The sequence below is a fragment of the Lolium perenne genome, chromosome 4 (assembly GCF_019359855.2).
Source record: "Lolium perenne isolate Kyuss_39 chromosome 4, Kyuss_2.0, whole genome shotgun sequence".
NCBI lineage: Eukaryota > Viridiplantae > Streptophyta > Magnoliopsida > Poales > Poaceae > Lolium > Lolium perenne.
In genome coordinates, this window is record NC_067247.2 from 100,770,566 (window position 1) to 100,779,174 (window position 8,609).

The window sequence follows — 8,609 nt, forward strand, 5'->3', positions numbered from 1 at the left end:
TTCCACCGAGGGACAACAGTATGCTGGTGTCCACCATTGTGAGTCAGTGGACCAGATTTCGGGATCAAGGTTAGGTCGTTTAGGAACTTTCGAACAAAAAAATGAGTAGACAAAGGGCTCTGGAATTCCCCTTCATGGATCGCTTTCCTCCTCGCCGTCCAAACTGCCCATAGGGTAACAAGGATTCTGACAAACTCCGTTGAAGGAAGAGTCTCCAACATAGTAAATATCCAATTCTTAGCATTGAGCTCAGACGTTGCACACATATGCTCTACTATTTCCTCATCTTCCAACGCCCAAACACATCTTGACATATTACAATCGATCAGGGAGTGACGCCAAGAATCAGCAGCCCCGCATAAAGCACATGAACTGGTGGTAGCCATGTTGCGATGATGGAGGAGGTCTGTCGTCGGGAGTGATTGCTTAGCCAAACGCCAAAGAAAAACTCTAATCTTTGAAGGTACATCTACCTTCCATAGCTTAGTGATGCGGGCTAAGCCCGAGGGTGTGCCCAATCTTCACGGTTTGACCCGGGTGAGTGTGATTGCGGAGGGGGATTCGCGGGAAAGTGGATGAACGCGAAGAACACGATACAAACACACGTACACAACACAATCGGTTTGTTCTCGTTGGCCCGAACCACCAACTCGATAGAAGTTGCAAGGAAAAGACCTTTCGGTAGAAGTCCCACAAAAAGATCGACGAATCGAAGATCCTATGAATCTAGAAGGGTGAAAAGACCAAAATCGATAGAAGTGCAAGCAAAAGACCAAATAGGTAGAAGTGCAAGCAAAAGATCAAGATTCGTAGAAGTCACCAAAGAGATACAATAGGATTCGATAAGGAGCCCGGGTGGTACAATAGAAATTAATCTAAGGTGGGGGTTTCCCAAATCCACTAGGGGATAATAGAGGCATAAGCCAATTCATCTAAACATCATCTCTCCCTCATGAAGGTGGGGGTAGGTGCCTATTTATAGGTAAGGGGATGAAGGGGTAAGTTACAAGCCAAAGTGGGCTGAGATCTGGCTGAGGTTCGATGGGGCGGAAGTTCCGGCCATCCTGGGCGGAAGTTTCGGCCATCAGGGGCGGAAGTTCCGGCCGCAGCTCTTCAGTGCGAGCATCTTCGGTCTTGACAGTGTCTGGGCGGAAGTTCCGGCTGTGTCAGGCGGAAGTTCCGGCCTGGAGCGTCCAGCTCTTCTTTCTCCTTCTCTTCCATGCTTCCGTGACATCGGCCTTGCGTCCTCGGGTCTCCATGGCATCCTCTCTTCCCTCCGTACTTGTCGTCGAGTTCCTATCATCAAGGTATGACGGAGTATGAAGTAGTATATCGTTCCACATAGGCGATTGTAGGCACGCATAAAGGAGAAGATTCACCTTTGCGTGTCGTCTTGGCGATGAAGCATATGATGCGGTGAAGACCGAAGGTCGGGCTGCATCATCTCCCTCCACTTGAAAAAGAGTCGTCCTCGACGATAAATCTTCATGAATGTGTAGAGGAGGTAGATGACACCAACGCTTGAATGTCGCTTGACTTGTCAAGGGCCCTATCAATAGCACAAGAAAAGCCAAGCAACACTCAAAGCATAGCCAATGTTCCACGGGTTTAGCAAGAGAGCGTAAGTAGAAGGAGGTCACCTTAGCATAATGTCGGTGTGCTCTCATTGAGAGATCTTGTGTAGTAGATGTATGGGGTTGAACCCATTCGTTGACGCTTATCCATATGTCACATGTACCTTCACACAACAAATACCAAGCAACGTATATGTGTGCGTGATAGAGGAGCATATCATCAACGACATGTCCATTCATGTTCACAACACCGTTAGCACAACACAAATATATCAAGAATAAGGCATGTGCAAGGTCAATGTGTAAGAACTCCTTATGAACATCTTCCAAATGTGGAAACACAAAAACTCCCAATTGTGAGACGACCGTGGTGTCCATCTCATGTAGAAAGTCATTTTCATTGTTGCTCTCAAGGCATCGAAAAGAGAAATTGTTCAACATCCTTGAAGCAACAAGTGGAGAATTTGGCAAAAACACATACGGAAGAGTGTCCAAAATATCATCAACATGTGTGCACACAAACCATTGGAAAGAGAAATTGGTCCTCATATTTGGTGCACCACACAACATATCTTCCAAAACGTTCAGCAAAACAACATTTACACAACCGTGCGTGCCAACAAACCAAAAGAAAGAGCAATTGGTCAACTTGTTTGAGGCAACACCAATGGTAAGAATCACATCATCATGCTTGCAAAAGAACCATAAGAAAGATAAATTGTTCGGCATGTTCAATGCAAAGCATGGGAAAGGTATTAGAGCCGGGTTCGATCTTGAACTTACGTGTATTATGCTCTCTAGGGCTCTCTTTGTCAACTCGTGTTCAATCGAGGTTGACATTGGCATTCTTATACCTACACACACAATAGGCAAAGCAAAGAACGTGTGTGCATGGTATATGAACACATCATCCATCATGATGGTCCATTTCTTTTGCACATCACCATTAGCGTTAAGCAAAGAATCATAATAGATATGGTGAATTGATACGCGTACAGCACGCGACCGTTGGGAACCCCAAGAGGAAGGTGTGATGCGTACAGCGGCAAGTTTTCCCTCAGTATGAAACCAAGGTTTAATCGAACCAGTAGGAGCCAAGAAGCACGTTGAAGGTTGATGGCGGCGAGATGCAGTGCGGCGCAACACCAGGGATTCCGGCGCCAACGTGAAACCTGCACAACACAAACCAAGTACTTTGCCCCAACGAAACAGCGAGGTTGTCAATCTCACCAGCTTGCTGTAACAAAGGATTAGATGTATAGTGTGGAAGATGATTGTTTGCAGAAAACAAGAGAAACGATTAAGTAGATTGTATTTCAGTATAGATAATTGGACCGGGGTCCACAGTTCACTAGAGGTGTCTCTCCCATAAGATAAATAGCATGTTGGGTGAACAAATTACAGTTGGGCAATTGACAAATAAAGAGGGCATGACCATGCACATACATATTATGATGAGTATAGTGAGATTTAATTGGGCATTACGACAAAGTACATAGACCGCTATCCAGCATGCATCTATGCCTAAAAAGTCCACCTTCAGGTTATCATCCGAACCCCTTCCAGTATTAAGTTGCTAACAACAGACAATTGCATTAAGTATTGCGCGTAATATAATCAGTAGCTACATCCTCGAACATAGCACCAATGTTTTATCCCTAGTGGCAACAGCACATCCATAATCTTAGAGATTTCTGTCACTTCCCTAGATTCACGGAGACATGAACCCACTATCGAGCATAAATACTCCCTCTTGGAGTTAATAGCAAAAACTTGGCCAGAGCCTCTACTAATAACGGAGAGCATGCAAGATCATAAACAACACATAGATATAAATTGATAATCAACATAATATGGTATTCTCTATTCATCGGATCCCAACAAACACAACATATAGAATTACAGATAGATGATCTTGATCATGTTCGGCAGCTCACAAGACCCGACAATTAAGCACAATGAGGAGAAGACAACCATCTAGCTACTGCTATGGACCCATAGTCCAGGGGTAGACTACTCGCACATCACTCCGGAGGCGACCATGGCGGCGTAGAGTCCTCCGGGAGATGATTCCCCTCTCCGGCAGGGTGCCGGGGGCGATCTCCTGAATCCCCCGAGATGGGATTGGCGGCGGCGGCGTCTCTGGAAGGTTTTCCGTATCGTGGCTCTCGGTACTGGGGGTTTCGCGACGAAGGCTTTAAGTAGGCGGAAGGGTAGGCCAGGGGGCGACGCGAGGGGCCCAGGAGACAGGACGGCGCGGCCAAGGGTGGGGCCGCGCTGCCTGCCCTCCTGGCCACCTCGTGGCCCCACTCCGTTGACTCTTCGGTCTTCTGGAAGCTTCGTGGCAAAATAGGACCCTGGGCGTTGATTTCGTCCAATTCCGAGAATATTTCCTTACTAGGATTTCTGAAACCAAAAATAGCAGAAAACAGCAACTGACACTTCGGCATCTTGTTAATAGGTTAGTTCCAGAAAATGCACGAATATGACATAAAGTGTGCATAAAACATGTAGATATCATCAATAATGTGGCATGGAACATAAGAAATTATCGATACGTCGGAGACGTATCATGAATATGCGGAGTAAACATGGGAACATGCTCAACATGGATATATGCAAAGTCTCCAAAATTTGAGAGAGCTATGGGGGCAATCTCATTTACAAGCATATTAACATTATGGCAAACCAAGCATTGGAAAGAACAATTGTTCAACATTTTGGTTGCATTAATGGGAGAGTATTGCAAGCATCTAGCACAAAACATGTTCAACATTTTATCATGGTTGTCGACAAACCTAGGGAAAGAGCAATTGTTCATCAAGGTTGTCACAACACAAGCATTAGCATCATCATTTTCATTGCAAGCAATACATGGGAAAGAGCAATTGTTCGACATATTGCAAGCAATAGGAGAGAAAGTGAAACTCTCATAGCATGTCATGGTGATATTATCATAAGCAACTAATTCCACATGATCACCCATAGTGGTATCACAAGTATCACAAGGGAATGTGAAAGAAGCATATGACATTGCAATAGGATCATCCAACTCATGCATGCATTCACAAATCATCATGTCCACTAGTGGGATCATGGCATCATCAACACCCATATAGGTACCTTTGTAGTCCGACTCATTTGAAGTGGGTGTTGTGAAAGAGGTAGGCTCCATGTGGCCTCCATGTTCATCTTCAATCAAGCATGGTGTGATAGCATCATCTTCATGCACCATGTACATCTTCTTTTCCGTGACCGACGTCTCATCATCCATGGGACCTAATGAGACACAAGGAAACACACTAGAGGTAGAGGGTAAGTTGTTAGAATTCGAATTGGCCTCACATAACCTATCAACTACCACTCTCATCTCACATGGTGTATCACTCATGCTCTCGAAGTGTATGCACTCAAGCTCACATATAGTGGATGCACTCATCTCACATATAGTGGAGTCGCTCATGTCACATATAGTGGAGTCCCTCATCTCCATGGCAATGACGTCGTCGATGTCCGAGCAACCTAGCAAAGAGGAAGACAACACAAGAGGAGTAGAGGTTAATGTGTTAGAAATCAAAGCGTTCTCACTCAACTCATGTGGTGTGTCACTCTTGCTCTCAAGGTGTTTGAAGTAAGATTTGCACTCGGCTTTGTCTTGGGAGGACATCTTGGCTTCTCGAGCCTCTAAATCGGCGAAGTAGGCTCTCATCTCGGCCTTTTCTTGTGGGGTCATATTGGATAGCTCTCACTAGTAAGGGTGTGTATGTATGTGGTGGAAGGAAAACTATCAAAAGGTCAAAACTAGCAACAAAAATCGAGAAAATGGTTCAAGTTAGAGAATAACCAATATGTACTCACACACACACTCAAAGCACACGCAAAAGGCTAAGAACTCTATATGGTGGTAGGTGCGGATGTGGATAGCAAACGAAAAGAACCAAAGAAAATGTCTATTGTCAAATGTGGGTAAGATCCAAAGTCAAATGTCAAAAGTGGTGATCTATGTCAAGAAAACACGGAAACACACACAAGGAAGAACAATGGGGTTAGCGCGACCAAGGAAGTGAGCAAGTAACAATGATGGTCCTAATGAAGACTATAAGCTCGGTGTCACGCCAACACAAGAGAGACCGTAGCTTGGTTGCATTCTTCCTATAAATGTCCCTAGACTACCCGGCCATCCAGAGCACCTAAAAGGGGCAAAAACATCTGGTTCGTTCGTTCCACTCTTCACAATCCCACTTTTCACTGCAGCCGTCCGATCGGTGAACTTTTTTCTCACTTACTGAGCTTCATACTGAGTCGATGATGCCTGGGACCAGCTAGGTGCGGGGGCCAACGATCAGAGACAGCCACAGACAATCGTTCGGGTCACCTTCCGTCTCCATCCGCGAGACGGTGAAAACCTAGATCGGGGCATCCCAATCCGCCCCCAATCCCCGCCCACCCTCCTCACCAATCCTCGTCTCACCTTCTCCCCAATCGCCGGCCGACTTCTCTCCTCCGCTCCATCCCCACATAATGTTGCAGAGGGCACTATAAGTGGAGGAGGCCAGCGGCGCGCCGCCTCTCCCCCGAGATCGAGCCGGTCGTGGGCAGGATGAGGTGCTGTAGGAGCGCACATAGAGGAGGAGGGGGTCGGTGACGCCTCGTCCTCTCCTCTTCCCCGTCCTCTCATCTTCCTCCGTCCTTGACGTCAACATCCGGCCTCGCAGCTCGCATCCGACCACACCAAGGTCGATCCCCTTATCGTCTCCATTCTCCGCCTCGATCTAGAAATTGGGTCGCGAATGAGGCAGGGGCGTGCCTTGGTGGAAGGAGGAGGGGCGGCCTACGGGCGGGTCCGGGACGGGATCGCGCGGGGCGGATCCACGGCGGCGGCGACTGGAGGCTACGGGCACGGCCGGAGACGGGCCGGCGCGGGGTGGATCCGCTCCGGCGACGACCGGAGGCGACGGGCTCGTGCGGGGCGGATCCGCGGTGATGGCGACTGGAGGCGCCGGGCGCGGCCGAAGATGGGCCGACGCGGGGCGGATTCGCTCCAGCGACGGGCGCGGCCGGAGACATGCCAGCCGGAGGTGGAGGAGCAGTAAGGGGCGGCGCTGGGACGGCGGAGCACATCAGCATCTCGTAGCTCGTCAATTCTTTATGCAGAGAGGCTGAGCTAACGCTGATTTCCTGCGTGCTGTGTAGGAGGGGCTGTCCAGGTCGAAGTCGTTGACATCGCTGGCCGCGGTGGACTCCCTGGAGGATCTGGCCAAGACGGCTAGGAAGCGCAGCGCCTCGACATACGACCACGACTCTGTCCGAGCCATTCTCCTGAAAAAGGTCAGCTCTTCGTCAGCAACATCTTGCTATGCGTATACTTCTCAATCTGTAGCCTATACACATCGAATCTGCTTGAAATCAGTTGCTTGTTTGGTTTCTAGGTCGAGGAGCTAAGAGAGTAGGTGCCTACTGGGAGAGTACAGAGTACCCAGATGACAAACAACCTTCACGAGAGGTAGCCTGATCTTGAGAATAGCCAAGTCTGCAATGGGGTTACGGTTTTCATTGCCCCAAGAGCATTTGGAAACCTTGTTTTCATGACTGTAGGAGACGAATCAGGGATTATCCAGTGTGATCTTTGAACGGTTTTTTCACGGGAAAAACGGTAAGGCATAATGATTTTCCATTATCTAAAATGTTACCATTTGGTAAAAAAATTCTCAGCTTACATTTTCATGATGCGAGTATATTTTCTGGCTGAGCTTGTATTTGAACCAGCTTAAATATACTGATCTAACTATTAAAATTGGTTGACTGCCCTATGAATTAGCCAAGTTTTGTCAAGACTCAAGAAACTGAACTTCTGGCCAATGAAAAGAGAGCTGCTGCCATGCCTGCCGTTGCCTCAATCCTTCCTGACTGCATCTCTTCCTTGTCTTGCGCAGCGGTGACAACAGCAGCTGCCGAACGGCCATCTTCGGTGGACGCTCCTATGAGCTCACGTCATCGTGGTAGACTGGTAGTGCAGCGACGCCGCTCCAGACAATGCCTAGGAGACGTCTTCAGGTACAAGCAAACTAAATCCATGTATGTCTTGGCCTGAAAACTGGATAGATTGTAGTAATGTCTTCTGTTGTGTGTTTGCTTTTTGCTAATGCCTCATTTGTTTTGTTTTATTACGGCCTCAAAACTGGTCATATTGATTTTTTAGCCTTTGCTCTTCTTATTATCATAGTCCTGCAGATTTTCTATATTTTCCGTACTTGAATTTAGTTGAATAGAAGCGCATGTTTGTCTTGATTTTATCCATCAGAAGTTAAAAATGCAAATGTGTGTTTAAGTCCTTGTATCTGATCCAAGGGTACTGGATCTATAAGAGGTTGTTCACCTTTTTCGTTTGCAATTCATTATTTTAACGGTTTCCATTATCTCCCGAATGAATCTGCTATAAGTGTTCTCTATTATCCTGTCCTTTCCTATTTCTTGTGATTTATTTTCATGATTCCTTTACAATTCATTTATTTTCTATTTATGGTGAGAATCTAAATAACAAAGGAACGAACGGAGAAAGTTCTCAAGGCTGATTTAATTATGTCCACAATTACTGCATTGAATAACCAGGGAGTGGACACCTAGGAACGATGAACTTGTTTAATTGAAAACTTGTTCATTTTGGATGTCAGGGTTTTGCCTCTTGGTACTGATTACTTGTTCGTATGGTTGATTATGCCCTGCTCACTGACATGTCTGTTAGGAAATGAACTTGTTAGCTCTTTTTAATTTAATGCCATACTGAACCTGGTGCAGAATCTTGCTGATGATGTTTTTGTTAGGAACTATAAATGTTAAGTTTGATGCCATGTCATTCTTCTGTATTATTTGAGAGCTACAAATGATGTTCCTATCTCGCAAGACCATTGAAAACGGAGCACCTTGTGTCTTTTAGGTTAGACGGTGGCAGGATGGAGCTTTGAGGACCTCCAGTTTGGTGGCGGTATGCGTGTAAAATGGAGGAAGTGGTTACACTATCTATTTTAAACATGCAGC